Genomic DNA, 25,064 nt, shown 5'->3' on the forward strand with positions numbered 1-25,064 from the left:
ATGTTTGAGAGCACAGAACTCTTAGTGTAGAACCACGTATTAGAATCCTCCAGAACACTGTTCCATGGAGTCCAGTTTGGAAAATCACTGCCACAACTATGGCACCACCAAAGGTGCTCACCGGCACCCAAGAGAAGCTCTTGAAGTCACCCTTATTCCATCTGCAAGGGACAACATCTGAACTAGATGCAAAACTTAACTTTCTAAGTAAACAATTAGGAAAGAGCTCACGAGTTTTTTTCTGAAGTTCCTCATTCATGAACCATAATGGGGGTATAAGAAGCCTTCATGACAATTCAGTCCCATGGGAAGAACAATGTGCTAACATGCACAGGCTAGGAGATCCTGGCAAGTCTTCCACACTTCAGTATCTAAATGTCCGCTAAGAGGTTTCCTTCACCAGTTGTGGGTACAGAATACGCAGTGATTAAGAGTACTTACCTGAAGTCCATTAACGTAGGAGAAAATCTCAGCTTCATTTCCTTCTAGCTGGGTCACCTTGGAAACAGGTTAATGTCCACGGATCTCAGTTTTCTTCTTTGTAAAACAGAGAAGATATCACCTACCTCACTGGCTATTGTGAGGATTAAATGAGATAAAACACATCAAGCACTTAGCACATTGATTTTTTACACGTGTGCTGTAACAAGAGAAAGCAGTAACTGATAGGGAGCACTTCTCTAAATTAAAAGTCCTATGAAATTGTAAAGCAGCAGTGTTGGCTCTTATTAACGGTGTGGGAAAAGGAATTAAATTAAGAATGTTTTTAAAAGAAAACATATGATACAGATAGATTTGGTTCTTAAAAGTACGAAGCGAACCCACTGCCCCTCACCGATTTTCTTCATCTGTTTTCTCCCCAGGATTTTGACGACAGTCTACATCAGAGGTTTATCAAACTTGTGCTGCATTATTGCAGAAAGGAACGGCTTTTCTGTTGAGGATAATAATAGTAACAAAATAACATTATTTTAGATTTGTGTCTCCCATTTCCTTTCCAAGCAGGTATTGTTCCTGATGGGAAAATAAAGGTTACTAAAGGGTTAAATGACTTTAGTAAAGGTCAACAACATGGCAAAATCATTCCACTCCTGGAGCAGCAGGAAAGCCTGTTTCTGACATATTTATAACTCTATGGTTAAGATGTTCGTTTAATGTGCTTTTTTTATTCAAAGGTCTCTGACCATTTAAACCTTTCCCCCCTTTAAGTTAGATGTGCTTTGCTAGCTATTAATGTCCTTTAAGTACCTGCTTTATGTTCACTCTAAGATCTGGCCCTAACAATTTTCAAAGAATGCTACCTTGACAAAATTCCAAGATAATTAGAGCTTTTTTTTATATATATAACAAACAAACATGTTCGAGTTAAAATTAAAACCTCCCTTTAGATTTGAAATTTGAAAAAATTACGTTTGCTTGCTTGTTGTAAGAAGATAATTCTTAGACTTCGTGATGCTAAGAATAAGAAATACATTTTGAATATAGCTTTAAAATGTTCTTGAATATGTCTGCTGTGAACCTTGGAAACTGATCCAAGACCAGGTTCAGAAATAGGAGCTAAAAACCTGAAGTCTAGGGTTTATTGCCAAATCCATAGAGGACTGCCTATCTCCTTTCTAACTTTGATGCTTCTAGATAAAGTGGCATAATATTTCTTTGCAGCTTGATTACATGTTAGTAAATAAAAGTGGTATTTATAAGTATTTGGGGGGTTAGATTATATAAATATTTTCATTAGTAAGAAATACAGGTCCCAAATGTCGATGTGCACAAAGGACACAAGTCAATACACGTGCATGAAAAAGGATAGAATTACATGTGGTGTGGGTCTAGATTTTCGCAGCAGACCCAGCCATATGTTTCTTGTCTAGGTGGCTGCCCAGTGAACTCATGCATGTGGATAACAGTTCTAGCAGGCAAAAAGCCATATAAACAATGAGCATAACTCATAATGAAACAAAGAAGCATGCTAATAGCAAATTGTATCATTATAGAACACTACTCAACCGAACTTTTTAATGAGTAATTTGATAAATGAATAAATGAGATGTTAATATAGCCATCCCACTGAAAAGCAATCAAATGTTTGATGGTGAAGGACCACATAGCATTTTGCACTGTAAGATGTGACAGTCACTTCCTCTCCCTGACTTTTGCCTATGCTTATCTTCACTGTAACCTTTCTGGAGTCAGCCAGGATAGTACCAAGCACAATGCCTGGAAAACCGTGGTTAAGTTCTATGAAATATTTTATTTTGTCATTGCAATAGAAAAGAACTGCTTCCAGTTTCAAAGAAATAAAGAATGGGATTTAAATTCTTTGTCCTTTTATGTAATAAATAGAACATATACTTTCTGCTTAGGGTGGGGGTGGGATGGGTAGTGTAATAAAGCTATAGAATTTCATTCATATAGGAACATTTTTATATGTTAAAAGTAAGCCTTATGTTTCACCTGATGTTTTCTCCTGAGAAAATACAGTTGCCCTGCTTAATTCAATGAGGAAAATATTTAATAATTGATGAGGATTTGTGGAGTTGGAAATTGTAAACACGGCAGTATTTCAATACAACAGCTCTAAAATAACTAAATAGACTTCCTCTGTTGTATTTATTTACCCTTTCTATAGCACCTATCATCTTAATACTTAGGCATAAAAGTACCAGGCATAATGTGAGGATGAAAATATTATGATTCCATCTAATTTTTCTCTCTCAGTAGTTAAAATATAGACAGTGTTCAGCCATACATTTATTCCCCCATGTTACACTGCTTAGTTCCTGAGACTAAAGAATTCCTTATGTACAACAAATATTCAGTGTTTGGTGTGAAGGAAATATGAAGGTGTGACACTGTATTTTAGTTAAACAATCAGTCAGTGGTTTATTTAAATACAAGTAATACACAAATGTGTAGATATAGTAGCAATAGCCAATGGCCCTGTATTCAATGTTCTTTGCCTTGGTTTCATTCTCATTTTCAAAGAAGCTCTCTCTCCTCTCATGATTTTACAACAACCAGTTGAGTTCCTGAGACCCATTTTTAGCTGCTGGGTCTGTGGAGGTTATCAAGCCCTTTCATGCTAATGAGCTACATAGACATGATTTATATCATAACAATTGATGACAGATGGTACAAAATCCTTGTAATTGTTGTTTTGAAGATAAAATGATGGGACACCTGGGTGGCTCAGTCAGTTAACCCACTGACTCTTGATATTTGCTCGGGTTATGATCTCAGGGTCCTGAGGTGGAGCCTTGCCTCAGGCTCTGAGCTCAGTGGGGAGTCTGCTTCAGTTTCTCTCCCTCTGCCTTCCCACCCCCTGTTCGTGCATGTGTGTTCTCTCCTCTCTCTCTCTCAAGTAAATAAATAAATCTTAAAAAAAAAAAAAAGATAAAATGATATGAAAGCACCAGGTGCCTCAGAGTCCTCATCTGTGCTATGGGAATCGTGTTCCTTTTCAAGTATTTATTGAGTGCCTACTACATAACAAGGTTGCAGCAGCGAACACTAGAGAAAAATCGTCTGCACTTTGGAACTCCCAATGTCATGGAGGTAGTCTGCGGAGGGATAGCTAGAAGTAAGCAACGACAATAAAGCAAAATGTATAGTACATTCAATGATGATAAGTGGTGTACAGAGAAAGATAAAAGGGAAGGGGATCAGGAGTGCTTGTGGGGCTTGCAACTTAAAATAGTTTGACAAGGCCCACCCTGAGGCAGTAAAAACAACAGAAGTTCATAGAATTCTTGTGAAGAATAAATAAACTGTATGCAAAATGCTTTGACCAGTGTCTGGCACATAGTAAAGGATTAATAAATGTCACTTTGAAAAGAGGTAGTGATGTTTAGTGTTGTCTTGAGGAAGGTTTTTGTTCTGTTCCTTCATTTGCCATGGCCACTTTTATTTGAAATTAAGAATGGAATTAGTATTTGAATTTTGTATAAAAGGTTCAAAATGCTAATTTGTAAACTGGATAAAAATACAGAACTGGGAGACCTAAGTCTTAGTGGATAAATTATCCACAATCTGTCCCTGTCTTAAAATGGGAAAAAAAGAGGAGGAGGAGGAAGGGAGGAAGAAGGGAAGGAAGGAAAGGAAAGTTCTTTATTAAGAGTCTATTTTTTTAAGAATAAAATTGTTTTAAGTCATAGATATAGTTTAAATTATTTGAACTTTATAGGTATTCTAACTTGAAAAGTAGGTCAGTTAGGGCAGATGTATCCCAAATCCAGGAAACTACTAATCTTTGCTAATTGAGTTAACTGCTTTCAAACATCTTATTCGAATTATGTATAGAAATCTTATACATTCCTTTAGATGATTTTTTCTTTACAAACAGCTCTACTATTCTTGTAGGTGTATTTTAACAATAAATAAAGAATAAGTTATTTGTATTCAAGAAGCTAACAACAAAGCTAATATAAAAAGAAAATAAATAATTACAGGGCACCCACTATGTGTGGGTATGTGCTAGGCAATTTGGAAGTTGCTTTCATTTTTCCTTCAAAAAGTTTTGAGGACTTGTGTTTTGGGCACTGACTGAGGCCCTGGTGGGACATCTTAGAAGTGTTCAGACACAATTCTTGCCAAATCTAATAGAGCTTACAGCCTTATAGGGGAAGGTATGTACGACCTCGTTAGTTCTTCACATCCTTGTAAAGACGGTACGCCCCAGTTGTACAGGGAGGAAAACCGAAACCAAGAAAAATGAGGCGAGCTGTCAAGGGTCACTCAGTCAAGTGAGGAGACCCAAAATCAGTTTAGGACTTTCCACTCACAGGTGCAAGCTCTCACACTGCTGACTCAGTAATATTTGAGTGTGGAATACAAATGCAGTTGGTATTCAACTTTGTTTATTCAACTTTTAAAAATTAATGTTCATTTCTCGATGTAAATCGATGCAGTAGGAAGATGAGCCATAACCAGGCCATGCAACTGGGTGAAGCGAAGCTGGGATTCACATTTTGCCTTAGGTCAATCGCACATGGATTCATCTAAAATCAACTACATTATGGTTTGTGCACTTCAATGACTTTTTAAAACCACATTGTGGGAAAAAGTACATGTAAGGAAACATCGTCAAAAAAATTTTTTTGGGGTACTTTATGAATTGATGTTTTTACAATGATGGTGTCAGTAACTCTTAAGCCTAATAACATGTGTCTCTTTTTTTAGCTGTCTGCCAGCAAGTCCAAAGAGAGCCTCAGCAACATACCGGTTTGCAGGTTACGACTAAAACATTCTGCGCAATTACAGAGCAAAAAGTCAGACACTGTCAGTTGACTGCCCCAAATTGCATCTGAGATCCCCTTCTCCTTGTCTACTTTCCTGTGATTGGTTTCCAGGAAGCCCTGTGACCCAATTCTGGCCAATGAAATAGAAGCAGGTGGCAACGGGGAAGGCTTCCAGAAAACTTTCTAAAACTTGACCTTCACCTTTAGCTTTTCTCCTTCTTCCTACTGGTGCGGGAAAAAGAAGTTACGTTAAGAAGGGGAGCAGGAAAACAAAATGAGCTTGGGGGCTTGTGGCACCAAAGAGCAGCTGCACACAGTCTCCAGTCGAAGCTGCCTCCCTTTGGGCTTCTTGTTTTGTTGAAGGAGGGGTTGGGATAAAAAATATGTATCTTCAGGAGCCATTAGTCAGGTTTTCTGTTGCTTGCAAAGGAAAGTAAAGCGATACTAAATCAGTGGTGATCTTCGGTGATCTTCTCCCCTCCCTTCCTTCCAGCTTCCCCTATATTTTCCTTTCATGTTCTTTTATTCCCAAGTGTCTAAGTTTTAACTTTTTTCTCTCTATTCTTTTCTATCAGCTCTCTATTTTATCTTCCAATTTGATAGAATGAATGATCAATTTACATGACTTCCACGTTTATCAGAACTGTAAACCCGCCAGTACTCCTGAATTTCCTCTTCAGACCCTTCTTTTCTCTTCTTACCGAGGCTTGAAATGAGAAAGCATTTCCTATTTGCTTTCCCTTGCACCCCTTTCCCAAAATAACAGGTTGTTGAATTTTAGTCTGAATTTGTAATGTCTTTTGCAGCTGTTGCCACGTTCGTCTCCTAGAGTAGGCAGACCCTCATCTTCCCAGGCAAGCTGTGGCAAGAGCAGTTTCACCCAGCCCAAGCTTTCTACCCACCCATGTCACCCAGTCCTAGAGTTCGGTTCCTACTTACCCAAGAATTCAAAGTCAAGCCATTTCTGTTTGCTAATTTAACGTTTTTTAAAATTAATTAATTAATTTATTTATTATTTCAAAGTACCCAACTAAGCAGAACACCACCCAGTTAGCCAGAACACAGGGAAAATGGTACTCTCATATATGATGTGGTCATGGTTAAGTTGGTAGAATAATTTTGAAAAATAATCTGGCAGTATGTTCCTAGAACAGTAAAAACAAATTCATAATCTTTGTTTTGGTAACAACTTAGAGGAGACTATCTAAACAAATTTTTTTAAAAGAAAGAAGCCAAGATAGTCACTGTAATCTAAGTACAATTGCAAAAATTTGGAGAAAATTCTCATGTGGTGGGGATAAGTTAAATAAATAATGGCAATTCACTCCTAGGGAAAATAATGATTATGACGACTTTATAGCAAAATAAAAAAAAATTATAAAAAATTGCAATAAAGTAATGAACCCCAAGTCAGAAAAGATGGTAGTTACTCCTGTGAGGATAGGTGAGGGATGTGACTGGGATGACCACAGGGCAGCTTCAAGTATTGGAAATATTCAATTACTTAAGTTAGGAAGAGGCCACAGGAACATGCCTTAACACATATATGTTATATGTTACTTTACACACATGACATAGTTCATATTAAAAAATAAAAATATCTTTTGAAGAAACTTTTAACCTCCACAAAGTCTTTCTCCAGTCTTTTTTTTTTTTTTTTAAGATTTTTTATTTGACAGAGAGAGACACAGCAAGAGAGGGAACACAAGCAGGGGGAGTGGGAGAGAGAGAGAAGCAGGCTTCCCGCAGAGGAGGGAACCCGATGTGGGGCTCGATCCCAGGACCCTGGGATCATGACCTGAGCTGAAGGCAGACGCTTAACGACTGAGCCACCCAGGCGCCCCTCTCCACAGTCTTCTTAATGTTTCCTAACAGATATAACTTTATCCAGAGTATTGTAATTGTATTTTACATTATAGTTATTCATTACTTTTATCTAAGCTCATCTTCATCTGCTTATAGTACCGAGGCTAGTGTCTTATATATAGCATGAAATTAAAGTGGTATTCTGTAAACTATGTATACTTTAGCTGAATAAAATATTTCCATGGGGGCACAGTTTCTAATTATAAAAATAAAAAAGGCAAGGATAGCTATAGTTCAAATCTGATAATGCCACAATTTGTTATATTTAAAAATGCAAATTATCTGTTTATTACATTAGATCTCCAACATTTGCAATCTAAAAACTTGCAAAGTGCCATTTTTAAAAACAAATTTGCTATGAATTTCCCTCTGGTTATGAAAAATTAAATTTTTATTTAATCCAATTCTACTTAAAGAATGAAAAGTATAATTGATTGGATAATTTTTAAATGATTAAATATGATAGGGACAACGAAGTTAGGTAAATATGCTCCAAATTTGATACATTTCTGTATGTAAAAACTTCTAATTTAAAAGAAAGTTGCCAGAATCCATGTTCAAAAGGTGTTTATCAACACATTTCAGTTTTGCTTGTTGTTTTCAATACATGCACCCAAATGGAAACTCAGGTTTTCAACTATATTGTGTTTTAACATATGTCACTCGAATTTTGTATATTATTTTAATTGGCTCAACAAGAATTTCACTAATCACCTACTATGTACAAAATAGTGTGAGGGGTAAAAGGAAGGCTAAAAAAAAAAAAACGGTTAAGGTGCAGCTTCAGTTCTCAAATGGGTTACCTGTCTAGGGGAGCCAACAATATTTAATGAAAGCAGAAAGATGTAAGTACCTTAAGAATAAGTGAGGGAATTGGCACTTGTTGGATGCCTACTTGAGCCAATGTATCTCATGCTGTGTATCTCATACTGGCCCAAGAAAGGACCCAATAAATGTTTATCCTTCAAAGTACGGTAAATATCGTTTAGATGGGTGGAAAAAATGGAGAATCAGAAAGGCACTCTTTCCATTACATTAAAAGAAGCCCAAGAAGGGAAAGATAATTTTGTGGTGAGGGGATGGGATATGTATAGTCTGTGTGTGGGGCGGCATGGAATCATTTTGGGAAGATTCCACAGAGATAATGGGGCAGAGGGCGCGGTGAACCATCTACTAAAGGCAGCTAGGATGGATGGGGCATGGCAAGGTGTCCACCTGGGTTAGAAGTCTGAAATATATGAAAATCTAAGTGGGGCCCTTAAATGTCATGGTTATTGTATTGACACTAATTTGTGTCACTTTGGGTTTTTAAATGTAGGTATGCTATAATTAAGGCTTTGCTGGAGGTGGGTGGAATGGATCTGAGGGAAAGAGGCCAGAGGTTCAGAGCTGCAGGATGGGGAGGGATGTCGTAGTAGAGACGCTGCAGGAGACTTGACTAGAAATGACTATGCAGGAGCTTGGAAGAGATACGTCTGAGGGTGCAATAAAGATATTTAAGCTAGAAGGACCAAAAACTGTATTGATTGCAACAAAACAAAGTTATAAAATGTCATTTTCCTCTAATTTCCAGACAGCTCCTCACTCAAATCAAAACATGTTGTTTACCATGTAATCACATAATATCACCAGCTGTTTGCATTCCTAGTAAGGCTTTTTACATGCCTTTCTCAAACTCAAATAGGAAAATTCCCTTTGCTGAATATTATTGCCAAAATACGACACGTGAAAAAAATGGGCATCGAAACCTAACATACACATTCACTTCTGACCCTCGGAAAAATCAAGACTATAGTTTAAGATTTATTTAAAGCTTTGGAAATCACTTTTATTTTCACTTTGAGTCAAGTCTAATCTTTCAACACAGCTTTTACTTCTGAAAATGGACTCAATTTTCCCCCATCCCCGCCTGAAATTATATTAGTGTTAAATCATCCATGCAATCTTTGGCATCACTAATCCAAAGGCTTAAGAACTTTAAATATACACAGATACTGAAGAGAGTCTTTACCTTAGAGAAATCAGGGTGTGGTACAGATAATACTCTTAATACTGTAAAAGATTTTTCTATCATTGACACTAATTTTTCAGAATATTACCACTGGTGAAGTAAAAGTGAGAAGATCTGACAAAAAGTTTGCAGGCAGGTAACATTTATTTTTACATTAACAACTTAAAATCTCTAGTTTTAAGTTCTGCCTTATCATTTACATTGAATGAGACACACTATTTGCATTGGGGGTGGTTGTGTATGTTCTTCTCTTTTCTGGGACAAGATGTTAGGTAAAAGAATACCAAGTTTAAGAAACTCAGAACACCAACCTCTAGCCGCCTTGTTAATCCATTCATCTTTTGGTATTTGCAATAATGAAGACTAAGTAAAAGAAGTATATGAATTTAAGAAAATAAGTCATCTTTGACCAAAATCATCTGGGTTTTAAACAGAATTGAGGGGCGCCTGGGTAGCTCAGTCGTTAAGCATCTGCCTTCGGTCAGGTCATGATCCCAGAGTCCTCGGATCGAGCCCCGCATAGGGCTCCCTGCTTGGCGGGAAGCCTGCTTCTCCCTCTCCCACTCCCCCCCTGCTTGTGTTCCGTCTCTTGCTGTGTCTCTCTCTGTCAAATAAATAAATAAAATCCTTAAAAAAAAAAACCAAACAAACAAAAAAACCAGAATTGAAGTACCATAAAGGATGGGATTTGAAAGATACTTTCAACACTGAAATTTTATGATTCTGTAATTTCAAAACATTATACGGTCAGAATTACACACATTCCTGGTGAAATAATTTTGCCATGTTTACATTTTCTGACTTTTCATATCCCTGAACACACATGGAAGTAGAGGGTAAGGGACAAAATGTAAATATATGCACATATTCTTGCTAGGCTATGTGTACTATTTTTCTACCTTTTCCCCTTCTGTTCACACTTTAACGCTAAGTTCTATACAGGGAATGGATTATATGAACTGAATTGGAAATGTATGCCTGTACACAAATGTATGTACAGACACACATATAATTAACTCCAGTATCCTAACTCCCAATGATAACCACCTTCTTTATTTTTTGGATTTGCTCTTCCCCACCCATCCCCAGCTTATACAACGAAGTGATTCTGCCTTTTAAGCCTGTATCTTTCTTCTTTCTCCCTTTCCTCTAGATCTGGGGAGTTGCCTTACTCGAACATTTCTATTCTTTATCTGTCAACAATTAAAAAAAATCTGCAAGTATTTTTTCCCCTAATATATGATGTATTCCCTTCTTTTAACCGCATTACCCAGATTCTGGATATTAACCTTGACCTTCCCCTAATTGCCTTCTCTCTCTGGAATGGAGTCTTGTACTTTTTCTATCTTTTGTCATTCTATTAACATGCCTGTGGCTGTTGCCAAAGGAAGGGAGTGCAGCTTGGAATGCTTTTCCACGTGCAGAAAAGCACTTGCTACAGAGCATATTTATGGTCAGCCCGCCACTCAGCTCTGAGAAAGAGCTGTTAGTACAAGAACTGCCACGATGACATAATTTCTTATAGCATCCTTCACTCTCACGGTTAAACTCACTTCCTTCACTCCCTGCCCCACCCAGAGGGAAACTTCACAGTGCTTCTAGTAGAGGCAAGTTTTTCGTTTAAACACTGTGCATTTGTTGATATTTTACCATTTTTCAAACGTGTCTTTTCATGTTTCATCCAGACGTAGTGCAGTGTTAAGGGGCTGTTTACCGTGATCAGACCAGGGGGTGGGGTCCGGAGCCGCTTCCCCAAATAGAGACCCCACCCTGCAACGGCCCCTCCGCCTCCAGGTCCCATTTTCCTTCGGGGTTCCTGATTCCTGCCGCACTCACGTCTTAAGATGTGGGCATCCCTCGCCTTCCTGCTCTCACAGCTTTCGTCTTCTAAGATGACTTTGCTTAAGGAGTGGTCTACAATTTTCAGACGCTGTCACACTTATCCCATTTGTTCTTCTTCGGAACCCCGAGAACAGGGCAGAGCCCTCCTCTCAATATTGTTTTATGTCTAAGATGCAGGCCCACTGACTCATCCTGGGAGGATTAGAAGTGGGCTGTGGACTCATCGTCCAGGCTGGACCACCTTTCACATCATTCCTCACGTACAGATTGTGGCAGGTGGTAGAGACCGCACCAGGCGGTACACTGCCTTTGTTTTCATTAATAACGCACACTCGGCCTTTAGAAATGTTTGGAAAATGCCACACAAAATGTAGAACACGGCTTTTCCTGGCTAGAAGTCGTTCCTTTGCTCTCATTTCCTGTTTCTCGGCCTCTCCCTTGTTTCTCTTCCCACCCCACTTCATGCCACATTACAGCAAATCTTGCTCTCCTAACATAAACTTCCCCTTCGCAGCCTTCCCACTGCCGGGGCGGTTTCCCGCGCCGGGCGGGCTCAGGGGCACCGTGCAGGGGTGTCCGCGGGCCCGGGAGCCCCAGCGCGCTCACCTAGGTTTGCAAGAAAAGTGGCGCTGGCATCTCCACCGCGGACCGCCGCGCCCGGCCAGCCCCCCCTCCCCAACCCCCGCCCGTCCGCTTCCGCCCGGTCTCCTCCCCGCCCCCGCCGACCCTCCGGCGCGGCGCTGACCCCGCGCCCTCCGAGCCGCGGCGGGAACGGGCGCCCCGCCGCTGCCTCCTCTCTCCCGCCCCAGAATCCCGCGGATCCGCTCCCCCGGGCGCGGGGGCGGGGCGGGAGGGGCCGCCAGGGAGGGCGGCCAGGACTCAGCTCCCGGCCGCCCGCTTCTCGTGCCTCCCTACTGGGGCACAGGGCCGGGGGCTGGACTCCCCTACACCGCGACCCCCACAGCCCTCGGGGCCTCGGCAGGGGTCTGCAGCTCCAGCTTCCTTCCGCTCCTGCAAGTTCGCCTGCTTTCCCGAATAACTAACGAGGACAGGCGCCCCTTCTGCCGGGCTTCCTAAGCGAGGCATGCGTCTCCCCCCGCCCCCATCCATCCCAAGGTGAAGCACCGGGAGGGAGGACACCCCCGCTTCGCCCGCAACGTGCGCCGCTCCCGAACCCAAACAATGATTCCCTCTTCCTTCCTCGCCCAGCCCTCCGCCCGCCCCACCCCCGCGCGCACCCCAGCATCGAGGGCACCGCCCGCCCGGACTGCCCCTGCCCGGACCCCATTGTTGCCCGACCCGGGCGATGCCCGGCGCCCGGGGGCGGTCCCCGGGAGCCACCGCGCCGCCGTGCCCGCAGCCTCGGCCGGCCGCTGGAGCCGGCTCCGCCCACACCTTTCCAAGTTAGCCGGCGGGTGAGCTGCGGGGACGGCTCGGGCGCCCGGCCCCCTCCCTGCACGCCCCCACCCGGGCCGGAGCGGGGAGGGGGCGGGGGGCCGAGCGGGCTCCGCGCTCGATTTGCCTCCGAATTCTCTTCCTAAGGCTGCCTTGCGCGCTCTGACACAAAAGAGGGGACTTTCTCGCGTCTCAGCGCGAGTCCTCGCCTGGCGAGTTGCAATCCGGGGGTTCCACCCGCCGCGAGGCCCCGCGGGCGCCCCTCGGCCGGCGGCTCCCAAAGCTCCGTTGGCCATGTGTAGGTTATTTTGGGTACCGCAGCAAGGTGGTGCAGGTGAAAGGGAAGCTCGGCCGAGGCCGGAGGCCGGGGGGCGGGGGCAGGGGTGGGGCGGGGTGGGGCGGGGTGGAGGCTCCGCGGACCCACCCCCCAGCCCGGCGGCCCGGGCGGCGAGGCGAGGGCCGGGCAGTGGGTGTTGCCTTCTACCTCTGCGAGCGGGGAGGGGTTAGTTTCCCACAGGGGATTTCAACCATCACACTCTGAGCCCGCCTCCTAATCCTCGGGCGGAGCGGCTCGGGGGCCCCATTTTATGGCAATAAAGCGACTTAGCGCCTGCTGAGCGAGCCCCTCCCCGCCGCCGCCCCCGCCCTCGGCCCCACCCCGGGGCTCGCCCGCAGCGGCGGGGCTTTGTTTCTGGGGAGGAGGACCCGGAGCTCTTTTGTTTGGGGGTTTGGTGTTTTCACCCCCCCACCTCACCTCACCCCACCCCACCCCACCCCCCGCGCCTCTCCGGTTTCCTGAGCTGCGGGCTGCAAGGGAGGAGAAGCGGCGTCTTGCAACCCCCTCGGCTGGGCCCCGGGGTAATTCGATGCGGGCCTGGCGAGGCTCCCCACGCTAGACCGGGGCTCGCGTCTCGGCAGCCTCCACCCACCGGCCCACCCTACATTTAGCGCATCATGTGATCCGGGTAAGTCATTTGCAAGTACAACAGTTCCCTGGGTTGCCCCCCATTCATTTCCTGAGAACTGCAGAGAGCAGCTGAGAGGCTCTGCCTGTGCGTGTGCGAGTGTGCGTGTGAGTGTGCGCGGGTGACGCCGTGTGTGTGCGAGAGTGAGTGTGTGCGCGCGCGTGTGTGTGCGAGAGAGAGAAAGGGAGAGAGAGGGGGACTCTGTGTGAGGGAAAGAAAACAATTTCTCCTGCTCTGCAGCTTCTGTTCAGGTCTGTGCCGATTCCGTTTCTTATCAAAATAAACAACCCCCTCCTTTTTTTTTTTTTTTTTTGCCATTCCAAATCAGACCGTATTCTCTTAACATGTTTTATTTTCCTTCTGTCATCTGCTCAAGTTAAATCATTTTGGTTGGTCTGTGTTCTTAAAGGGGGAAAGTGTTGGGAAGCGGGAGGGGGCCGAGGGAGGGCGATGCTATTGCAAAGCAAGTAGCGTCGGTCGGATATGTGGAGAAGAAAGAAGGAGGTCTATCCCCCCCACCCCAAAATTCTTTTTTTAAAAAAAACTTATCAAGTACCATGAATTAAGCAAATGTTTTTTCTACCCCTAGTGGAATTGTTGGTTGCAGTGTTTGCCTGACAGTTGCCAAGGATGAGAAATAAAACACCAGGGCTGAACTGGGGAGGGGGGGGGTTGTGGAAGTAGTTTGCCCCCAGGAATAGAGCGAGTTCGGTGAATAGCTGCCGCACCGGGGCTGTGTGGGCTGTGGGTGTGCACTGGAGAGAGTGGAGGGGAAGGGGTTAAGGCGGAGATGACACTGCTGGCATGAATAGTGGTCCTGGTGCTACATTCATTATTGTCTCTGGTCGTAATGATGTGTAACTGTCACTTGCTACAGTGCCTGGTCCATGGAAGTAGCCAGGGGCTGGCCCGTGGCTGTTATTTTCAATTACGGGGGAGCCGGCCGGAGTTGACAAGGGGCAACTTTGCACGTCCCCTCGAACCGGGAAGCCCGCGGAGCCGGCCTGGGAGCCACTTCTTGCCTTAGAAGCTCGCTCCCAGGACTCGGACTTGACCTCCGCGACATTAGTTGGTGTTCATGTTAGATGCTCCCCTACGGGGAGAATCAATCCTGCTTTTGTTGGGTAGAGAACTGCCTATTAGAACTTTGAAAACTTTTATCTTTGGGGAAAAGGGTGGGGTGCACTCAACAGTTCTGTTTCGAAGTGCATTTGAGGCAGACGCTTGGAAAAAGTACCAATTCCTTTGTTACATGCCCTGCAGCTTCCCAACCCCCTTCACCCTGCGCTTCGAGTTTTGCATACTTTAATAGTAATACCCTTAATTCAGCTGATAAAAACTGACTGTGTTGAGTTAAAGAGTATTAGTACAACGGAATGTGTAATCTGGATAAACAGTTTGTATGGTTAATATTGTCAGCTCTCTAATTTAACTGTACAGATGGTTTAAGTATCGTTCTGTATGGATTGTTTTAAGCAATTCCACTGGCTAATAGAATTCTCCGCCGAGCACTCAGATATTTTATTTTAAATCAGCTTTAATATTCTCTGTTTCTCAGTAACACCGGGGAGGTGAGCAGGTCTATTTACATTTAGTGCATGTGCATCCAGTGGCTTCAGTAGACATCTGTCAATCAAATAACGTCATTCTGCAAATCCACCGAGACGCCTCCAGGCCCTTTTCTTACTGGAGGATAGAGTTGTTTAGATAAATAAATGCTTTGAAATAAATTTGGTGGCTTTTAACAGGGCGCACCTCGTGATGGGAATAGGAGCGGTCACTTTGAAGAGTGGGTGTATTCCATCATCTAAGAAATGCTCTTTGGAATTGGCATTTAATAAAGACAGCGACAGCCCCCAAGAGCGTGGTGGTTCTGTTTGTAGACCTCATTCACATGTTGTTTACATTTTTAAAAACCACATAGAAATTGGTTGTGATAAAGGGGTATACTTCCAGGCTAGAAAATGTTTAACTGTGGAAGCTTAGTAGACATGGGATGTTGAAGGACAAACATTTCAGTTGCGTAAGTTGTATCTCTTGCTGCAGCCTGGTCAATGTGAAGACTAGCTTGAGTCTGGTAAGCTTCTTTGGGTTGGGGAGAGAGCAATTAGAGCACAGAAGTATTGGCAGACGTTTGTAATGTATTTAGGAGAGAGGTTTATTAGTCTACCATGTAATTCATAGCTATTATGAAATATACGAAGGCTGGTAAAATTTGGAGGTTTTAATTAATGAATTAAAAGTGGGAGACCAATACAGTTTTGTTAGTTTTGTCAGGTTTGTCGTTCTTGAGGGGTTTCTGTTTATTTTTGAGTTGCTTCAGTTATTTATTACTTAGTAATGCATATTTAAAAGAAACTTCCTTCAGATAAAGTTTATTTTGGAATGCTTTGTCTTACTATTTATTGAATGAAAATTGATGTGCCAATGAGCCCTTAGTATTTTTTTCTCCAGAAAGTTCTTTTTCAGTAACCAAATGTCATTTGGGAGAAAACTGGTCCTGCTGTAGCATTTGAGACCTTGACCTTAGCAACTCTTGGCTGGTGGTTGTTTACTACAGCTGCAGCCTATGTGTGTACAGAAAGGGAAGGGACTGCAAACACTAGTGCGCTCACTCTCCCCAGGCCAAGGGAAAAACAAGTCAGGATGCTTGACGTTCATTCATTCTGAAGAGTGTGCATCAGGCATATAATAGCAATAGTGTTCTGGTCATTTAAAAAATATATATGTTCCTTGGGGATTACTTCCCCACCTCCTGTGAAAAGTAAACAAGCACTTTAACAGACTGAGTTTTAAATGTTATATCATGAAGCAGGCTGTTATCAGCTTAACGAAATAATTTGGTCTTAAACATAGGTGGGGTTTTTTGTTTTTTTGTTTGTTTGTTTGTTGTTTTTCCTTTCTGCAAAGAGGACACAAGTGCTTAGGCCTTTAGGCCTACACTGAGGGCATTTTGAACTCGAGCCAGTGTTGGTTAATCTAGAGTATTGAGTAACCTTACCAGTGAGGTGATATTGTTAAATAGTTGAACATATAAAGGCCCTGGATGTTTTTACCATGGCACGAAATGGAAAGTGTGGAATTTCATATTTATGTGAATTTCATTGGTACAATCACATTAAATTGGGGGTGCTAAAGGGTTTTCTTTATATTGTAAGAGAAACAATCTTCTTAGAGTGTTAACTTCATAATGCAACTGTTGGTGATTTGTGTATTAACGCAACACAGTTGTATTCTACAATACTAGAGGGCATAAACTCATTTGAAAAGTTATTCTTTTTTTTTGGATAAGGAAGTCTCCCCACTTGTGCTTCCATGTTGATTAATGAACAAGAGCTAAAAAACCCTACACTGCTTTATTTAGAATCGACACCCATGATTGTCTTTTTCTTTGTAGAAAACAACTTTCGTTTTTATAAGTAATTCCTAAAATGGGTTGTAGTTGCTTACCTTTATCATTTACATTTTGAAAATACCTTATGCCAGTAGAGTGGAAATATCTGTATTTCTGCCCAGTGTTTATTTTGTTTTAAATTTTATATTTATTTTTCAGCCTACAAATTACGCACAGCTCTCAATCTTAAGTACGTACAAAATGTAAGGGGAAAAATATTAAAATTAAATCCCTGGCAACACCCTATAAACCACAGCCTTAACTCATCCACCACAACCACAGCTCCCAAAATCAAAATGCAAGTAAACAGATGGGCCTTGCCCTGTGCCCAGGAGGTCAACAGCCTTAGGCTCCGTGAGATCTGCTGTGTTTCTAGATCCCAAACTCGTCCAGAGAACTGTCTGACTTCAATAGGCTAGAATTCATTTTCAGGGCCTAGACCAGCCACACCCCATCTGATGTCAGCTTTTGAGTTCTTGTGGTGAAGAACACATGCTGTGGATTAAATGGTTGCTTTCTCTATATATTCTCAGTAATTATGTTACAAAAGGATTTTTTGGTTTGGGTGTTTATTGTCATAAAAGTGGCTACTTGAGTAGTCCTGTTGCTCCATAAAAATTTGTTTTGGTCTGGCAGTAGATTACAGGATATTCACCCAAAGAATTCTGCTCTTGTACGGTCTTTCTTCCTGTCTTTTTTTCAACTTAAAGTCCTGCTTCTCTTCCGCTGCTAATTTCATGGTCTGTATTTTTTAATATTAGCATAATTGGACTGGTCCAAACAGTATCGCTCTTTCGGTACAAATGGTGTAGCAGGAAGCCATTGCTGCTGCACTGGTGTATGGAAGGTGAGAAACAACTGCAGAGCTTTGGGATAGTTTTCCCAGTGCCAGCAGAGGTGATGGAAGCTGCCCCTATTACAACTGACTGGCCTAGACAGCCAGGAAATGTGTCCCCAGTGCTACATTCACCACACTTAGGGGTTTTCCGAATAATCCCTGGCATGTTGTATATGTGTAATTATATATGTGTGTGTATTTGCTATTTTATGTATATACATGTGTGTATACATATATAGTATTTATATTTATGAATGTGAGTTTTCATATTCTCTTTCTGTGTTGGTATATATACCACCCCTCCCCCATGCCACATACAGTAAACCAAGAATTATGGTAAAAAGCTCCCTCCCCCCTTGTCTAAAAAAGAGGGAAAACACTCCAAGTTTGTTTTTTCAAAGCCTATGTTTAGTAATATTATTCTCACTTGGTTTTGAGTTTAGCAAGCAAACTTACAGCATGAAAACAACCCTGCCCCAAAGAAAACAAACCAACAAAACTAAATGACAACCAAGAGGAAGGATTGTAAAAAACGAAATAAATAACTCTGAAGAAAACATTTATTCATTTCACAATCCGGTGTCTGCTAAGTCCATATATCCTGTTATCTGGACTGATTTAAGTGGCAGAGATATTACAGTTTGAGTCAGGGGCTTTTGCTTACTAATTCTGAATGACCTTGGTCACAATTCTTAACCTCTCTGAGTCTAGAAAATGGGAAAAATAATATGCATCTTACAGGGTTGTGGTGAGGGTGAAAGGAGGTAGTGTGGGTACAAATCACTTTGTAAAACTAGAAAGTACTGGTGTGGCAAGTACCACACCAGTGTGGTGTGGTGTGATTTGACAGGGAAACCACTCCCTCTCCATCCCCCACATCCCTACAAGGGATGAACTTTCCAGCCTCTCAAAGTGAGCATATAAATTACACTTATGGAGAAGGAATTTCCGAGTGTGGGTAGAAAACTTCTGGCAGTCAAAGGTCATGAATTCCATTCCTGTCTCACCAGAGATTTGCTCTGTGACCTTGAGAAAGTCATTCTTAAAAAGTTTCTCTAGCTGGTATGAAAGTTACTATTAACATTTATATAATGCAGGTGAAGTATCTGAGCTTTTCTAAAGAATGTACGTGAAAATACAGTTCCCATGATCATTTTACAGAAAACAGAAAATAAAGATCAACAGTGATTATTTAGAGATTGTAAACCTCCAGGCTGTTTCTTCAGTGAGTCAATTGAAACGTCTATCAACTGGCCATTAAAAATGCCCTTAATTTTTTTTTTTATAGAATCATTACATTTGTGCTGTTGTACTATAATTTAGAACAGTCTATTGAACTGCAAATCCCTAGTTAAGCCAAGATTCTGTTGATTAAGCTATGTCTGATTTATGGCTTAAAGTGTCTTGGTTAGACTCAAAACATTGTAACACAATACATGCACAGTAAAGAAAGGTAAATGATTGAGATATTACACGGATATTTGAAAATCTGTTGAACACATTTATATGCATGCCTTTTTCTGCCACGCACATTTCTTTACACACATACATTTGAGAAAATTAAGAACAATATTAATTTACATAATTTCTCCCCAGCTACATTTTCTTCAGTTAAGAAACAAAATATGTTTTCACACTCTGTGTAAACACTATTCTTGCAAGAGCAAAGAAACACTCAAACTAGCTCATCGATATAACTCGTTCTAGACTCTTTCCATGTGACACCCTGCCTAACTCCTGTTCATCTTACAGCTATTACTATAAACACCACTTTCTGTGGGACTCTTATTTACCATCCCTTGCTTTAAGAACATGCAGGGTTCTAGTCTGTATTCTAGGGCCCTATAGTACATGCTGTTCCATCTAGTATAATTGCTTGTTGATTTGCCTTGTCTCCTCCCAATAGTAAGCCCCTTGCGAGCAAGAAATGCATCTTTCTCATAGTTACTGTCCTGGCTTCTCACCCAGTGCCTACCATTGTGACTGATCATACAGTGCTAAAATACTTACTGAAAGAACAAATTCAGGAGTGCAGTCCCACACTAACCCTTCAGTAGCTAAGTGCCAGTATCATGGATATTTCCTACCTAAGTCTTTTCATTTTTAGCTATGTATATTCAACTCTACTAGCCGTTCCACAATTCACTACATTTTCCTGAAATTTTTTTTTTTCTTTTTGCGGAACGAAGCTTTGTAGTGGAGTCAAACAGTGCTGGTTATGAAATCTCAAACTGCTCAGGTTTTGGCTATCTATCTAACGGGGCAAGTTAATTCTCCAAGTCTCCGTTGACTCACCGATAAGTAAAAACAAGAATAATGTCAACATTGTAGAATGTGTTTGAGGACTAAAATTATGGTGATGTCCATAAAGCATCTAGTATATGCGCCTTGTTCATATTTAGTGTATAAATATTAGTCTGCTCCCGGATATTGGTGCTTCTCTCTCTCTCTCTCTTTTTTTTTTTTGGTACGTTTTTAATTCCAGTTAGTTAACATACAGTGTTATATTAGTTTCAGGTGTAACTACAGTGATTCAACATTTCCATACATCACCCGGTGCTCATCATGATGAGTGCACTCCTTAATCCCCATCACATATTTAACATACCCTCCACCCACTTCTCTTCTGGTAACCATCAGTTCTTTATAATTAAGAGTCTGTTTCTTGGTTTGTCTCTCTTTTTTCCCTTTGTGGTTTGTTTTGTTTCTTAAATTCCACATATGAGTGAAATCATATGGTATTTGTCTTTCTCTGACTTATTTCACTTGGCATTATACTCTGTAGCTCCATCCATGTTGTTGCAAATGGCAAAATTTCATTCTTTTTTATGGCTGAGTAATATTCCATTGTGTGTATACAGCATCTACTCATGTATCGATGGACACTTGGGCTGTTTCCGTATCTTGGCTATTGTAAATAATGCTGCTAAAACATCAGGGTGCATGTATCCCTTTGAATTAGTGTTCTTGTATTCTTTGGGTAAATACCTAGTGATGCGATTGCTGGATTATAAGGTAGTTCTATTAAAAGCAGCCGTTTAGAATTGTTGGATTATAAAGTAGTTCTGTTACAAGGAGCCATTCAGAATGAAGGGTAGCAACAAAATAAAGTAGCTGCTCTTTATTGTGCAGAAGTTAGGCACTGTTTTTCATGTGTTAGCTTATTTAGTATGTACTCTTTAGTATACAGGTATGTATAGTTGACTTTCAAATAATTTATACTATAAATACTATATGTGGAGACCCCTAAAATACCTTTTATACACTGGATCTTGACTTAGAAACATCAGTTCATGGGTGGTGTTTTTTTTTAAGCTCTTGTGTCGTGGTGCTCACTGCCAAGTAAGAGTTCCCTTCCCCCCCCATGACTTTGAAAATTGTACTACTTTGGCCTTTCATTAACAAAATAAATGGAAAAGGGCGGAAAATGAAAGTGCGGCTTCTAGTTATGAGAAACAGGGTTTATCATCTTGATACCCAATGGAAACAAATCATTAGGTGTGTGGAAAAGTGGTGAATCTTTATTGGAGGTGCTTAATGGAGTTAATTTGATGAATTGTGAAAAATAAGATTATAGAATATACAGAATGCTATGCATCTATTTTTAGTGATAGTACTTAATAGATTACATGTAACTATAGATTTTGTAATTTCTCTTTTGTCTCTGGGAGTGGGTCTCCTTTATTACATAAGTCTGGTCCCTTGACTTACTTGAATTTTGTATAAGTTTTCAGTAGTGCATTATAATTAAAAAATATGAGATTACTCTATTTGTTTAATATTCATTGAGTACGTAAGTCTGATATTACGGTTTCTATCTTATAGCTGTAGGAACTGATTTTCACCAAATTAATGCTGGCATGGTCAATAGCCAGTTAGCTTCAAAGTAAAGATTTGAATGCTGGAAAGTCTCTGTGTTATTCTTTCCTCCCTGTGTTACTCTTCTCTCCCTTCAGCATTAAGTATGATATTCCAGAGTTAAACTTATTGTAAAATAGAGCAAAAAAATGGGAATATTATACAAATACTGTGTTTAGAGGCTGTTCTTTTTGTAGATTATATTGACATACTACACTTACTAGAATACATTTACTAGAATATTTACTTCAGTACAGAAACCAATTCTGTGATGGGTGATACATGTACTAAAACAAATTATGAGACCTAATCCAACAAATTATTTTAGAAGGCAACTGCTACAGGATGTTTCCAAGTGGCGGTAGTAGACCAGTAACTTCTGGCCAATATGCATTCTGCCATTTGATAAGGCTGTTATAGTCAGAGGTATCATAAAAATAAGAAAAACATAATCTCTCTAAAAAATGCCTTATCCCTTTGACCTATATATATATTCAGCTCCTATCATGTAATCTGGAATCATGTATGAAAATGGGTAGGACATCATCATTAATGAGCTGAAAATCAAGGAGGGGAGGTAAGACTTAATGTAGAAAATTATAATACAAAGTAATTTGTGATAAATGGACCAAGTGCTCTAAGTTGCTTAAACAAAATGCATAGGAAAAAATTCATTTCATCTGGGAAATCAAGGGTTTCAGGTTTTTAGTGGATATGGCAATAATTCTTTGTGGGAAACATTTACTTTTTATAGAAAAGAGAAAGCAAACCTGCAAGAATAAGAAAGCAAATTAAAATCATATTTTGGCCACTGTGGTGATTTCACACCTCCTTTTCTGTTCTCTTTTAGAACTGATGGCTTTATGGTGTTCTGGCAAACTTTTATCATTTGCCATATCACCAGAAAATTGTTTTTCCCAAAAATAAATCCTGGGAAGTACTTGGCTAGTAAGGCATGCAGTGTTATAATGAGTTTAGAGAAGGTTTATTTGGGCAAAAAAAAATATGATTGGTTAATAAAATTTTAAAAATACACCTTATGTGAAACTGTCTACTGAAATTGCTGAGGATTTGAAATGATGGGAATTTTAGCTTTGACCAAAAACCTTGAATATAGGAATAAGATTTTTTTTTTTTAAACGTAAGTACAATGGAAGGAAAAACTTGAAAACTGATCAGTTTTACAGAAGGTCGCAGTCAGTTGTAATTTATCAGAGGTGTTGCTTGAAGGGATATTTAGAAAGAAACTTTACATTAAAGTGGTTGGTTATTTAGAGTGACATCCTCTGGAATGTGCATTAGCTTTCTGCTTTAGGTATAAGTACAGAACATTTAAGGAAACACACAGAGTTTCATTTTGAGATAATATATAACAAGAAAGAAATCCACTCTTAATGAGTCTATAAAGGGCAGTGATGGAATTCTTATTACACACTGAGCTCTCTATTGAATATATTGGGATTATACCAAAGCTCTAGGCCGAAGCAGTTGTTTTTATTTATAAATAGCTTGGTAATTAAGACACTCCAGAATACTTGGGAAATGTGGGCTAGCAAAAAAAAAAAAAAAATTTTTTTTTTTTTTTTTGGTTAGTGCTTGGTGGTTTACAGGGTGGTTTTAGTTTCATCCTGACAATCCCATAAGGTAGATTGGACACATGTTACTATTTTATTCATGAGGATATTAAAGTCATATGAAGGTAAAATAACTAGAAGGTGGCCAAGTCGAAACTAGAACCTTGATTTCCAACACCAGTAACATAATTTTTTCCATTTCATTCGACTGCCGTCTTCCTAAGTTACATTTAGTCTTAAATTTTGAAAGTCTCCTTTGCGAAAAAGAGGTGCCTATGTCTAGTGTCTGGCTCATGTGAGATATTCAGTGAATATTATTGGATGAATTCGACCCCCTTCCAAAATGTACTTTAAAGGGGCATAAAAAAACATATGTAATAGCTCAGAAAGATCAACTTAGTTAATTTTAGAAGAGACTATGCAAATAGAGGCATCAATACTCTGAAGAAAATTAGGGAGATGGTTGATCACTTACCATGTACCAAGGCTTGTGCTAGGTGCTGAAAGTACAAAGGTATTCTTGGTCCTAACTATAAGCAGATCAGGAGGAACCAGCTCAGCTACACCCAGAGGGAGGGCCACGCTTTAGTATATTTCAGTTTATTTTAATTTCATTTAGATCTTTGCCTAAAAATAATACATAGATATTTTTAGATTTATGTTTTAGTTTCTTTTAGTACTTTTCATCTTATCAGAAAATCTTTTTCCATTTAAGCATGTGATTGTTGTAGGGTTTTTTTCTTTCAAAAAAAGTATATCTCATTTAATGCTTATAACCGACTCAAAGCTAGGTATTTATTTAAATGGATTTATTATTACTTTTATGACTTAGGTTTTCAAAGGACAACTTAAGATCTGTAGGAAATAAGTATTTTGCAAAAACTCGCTTGTTGAGCGGTGTTTACAAATGTATCTCTGATAAAAGTAAGTATGTGTATGAAGACTTTAAACTTCATTTTTTTCTTTTTTATTTCCTACTTCTCCCCTTCTTCTGGTAGCCAGCAGTACCATTCCATTCTCCCATAACCCATGTCAGCGGAACTATGTGTCCTTTTACATTTTTCTCCATATCCTAAGAATTATAAACACATTTACACAAGGTTTTTTGATCACTGATTATAAAAATGGGATTATATTTTGGAGACTATTGTCAGCTTTGCTTTTTGGTTCAGTACTGCCCAAGGGAAATACTTGCACTCAGCTGCTGTATCTCTACTCCAGTTAAAAAACAAAAACAAAAACAAAGTTGCATGATATTCCAAAGTATGGTTATTTCATAGTCTATTGAACTATTAACTTATTGATGGGCAATACTTTTGTTTCTAGTTTTTTTCCACTAAAAACAATATAGAAACAATAAAGAAATACCTTTGTATCTACACTCTGACAGACCAGTGGGATAGATTCCCAGCGTGGGATCATGTACTGCTACAAAATGGTGCCACATTGCTTTGAAGAAAAAGGCTGTAGCAGTTCATCTTTTTAGTATTGCAGGCAAAACCCTTTCCCTGAAACATCAGCAATAGTTGACACTTTTCCAGTCTGATAGTTGTGTAGTAGTATCTCACTGTTACTTTAAATTAGTATTTCCTGACTGCTGGTGATATTGAATGTCTTTTCCTATATTTGTAGGTACACTGGAATTGTTCTTCTAAGAATTGCCCTTTCATACTCTTTGCTCATTTTTCTACTTGGTTGTTGTCCTTTTGTGGGAGTTCTTTATATATATATAGCTCTTAGCCATTTGATATCTGCATTGCAAAGATTTTTTTTCAAAAACTGACCTTTTGGGACGCCTGGGTGGCTCAGTTGGTTAAGCCTCTGCCTACGGCTCAGGTCAGAATCCAGGGGTCCTAGGATCAAGTCTTGCATCCGGCTCCTTGCTTGGTGGGGAGCCTGCTTCTCCCTCTGCCTGCTCTGCCTGTTCTGCCTGCCACTCCCCCTGCTTGTGCTCTCTCTCTCTCTGACATGAATAAAGCAAATCTTAACAACAACAACAACAACAACAAAAACCTGACCTTTTGTTTGCTCAAGAGGTATCTTCTGATGTATAACATTTTTAATTTTTATATAATCAGTTCATT

At 40.5% G+C, this 25,064-nt stretch overlaps 1 protein-coding gene and 1 long non-coding RNA gene across 4 annotated transcripts in view; one reads left to right on the top strand and one right to left on the bottom strand.

The window, feature by feature from the left end:
* Positions 1-25,064, top strand: part of KLF12 (KLF transcription factor 12) — a 575,200-nt gene that overhangs the window by 143,274 nt on the left and 406,862 nt on the right. Inside the window, exon 1 of one of the 3 annotated variants that reach the window (XM_078070258.1) lies at positions 13,109-13,316. The exons of 1 other annotated variant lie outside the window; for it this stretch is intronic. The gene's annotated coding sequence lies outside the window, so the exon portion shown is untranslated. Of the gene's footprint in view, positions 1-13,108; positions 13,317-25,064 lie in introns of those variants that run through there. One more of the 3 variants, XM_078070260.1, reaches the window with a different exon arrangement.
* LOC118552234 (uncharacterized) lies at positions 273-11,623 on the bottom strand. The gene is made up of 3 exons (XR_004925422.2): positions 11,563-11,623; positions 836-934; positions 273-574 (listed from the first exon to the last, which is right to left on the bottom strand). It is a non-coding gene; the product is annotated as an uncharacterized LOC118552234 (long non-coding RNA).

This window comes from Halichoerus grypus, chromosome 4, assembly GCF_964656455.1.
Source record: "Halichoerus grypus chromosome 4, mHalGry1.hap1.1, whole genome shotgun sequence".
NCBI lineage: Eukaryota > Metazoa > Chordata > Mammalia > Carnivora > Phocidae > Halichoerus > Halichoerus grypus.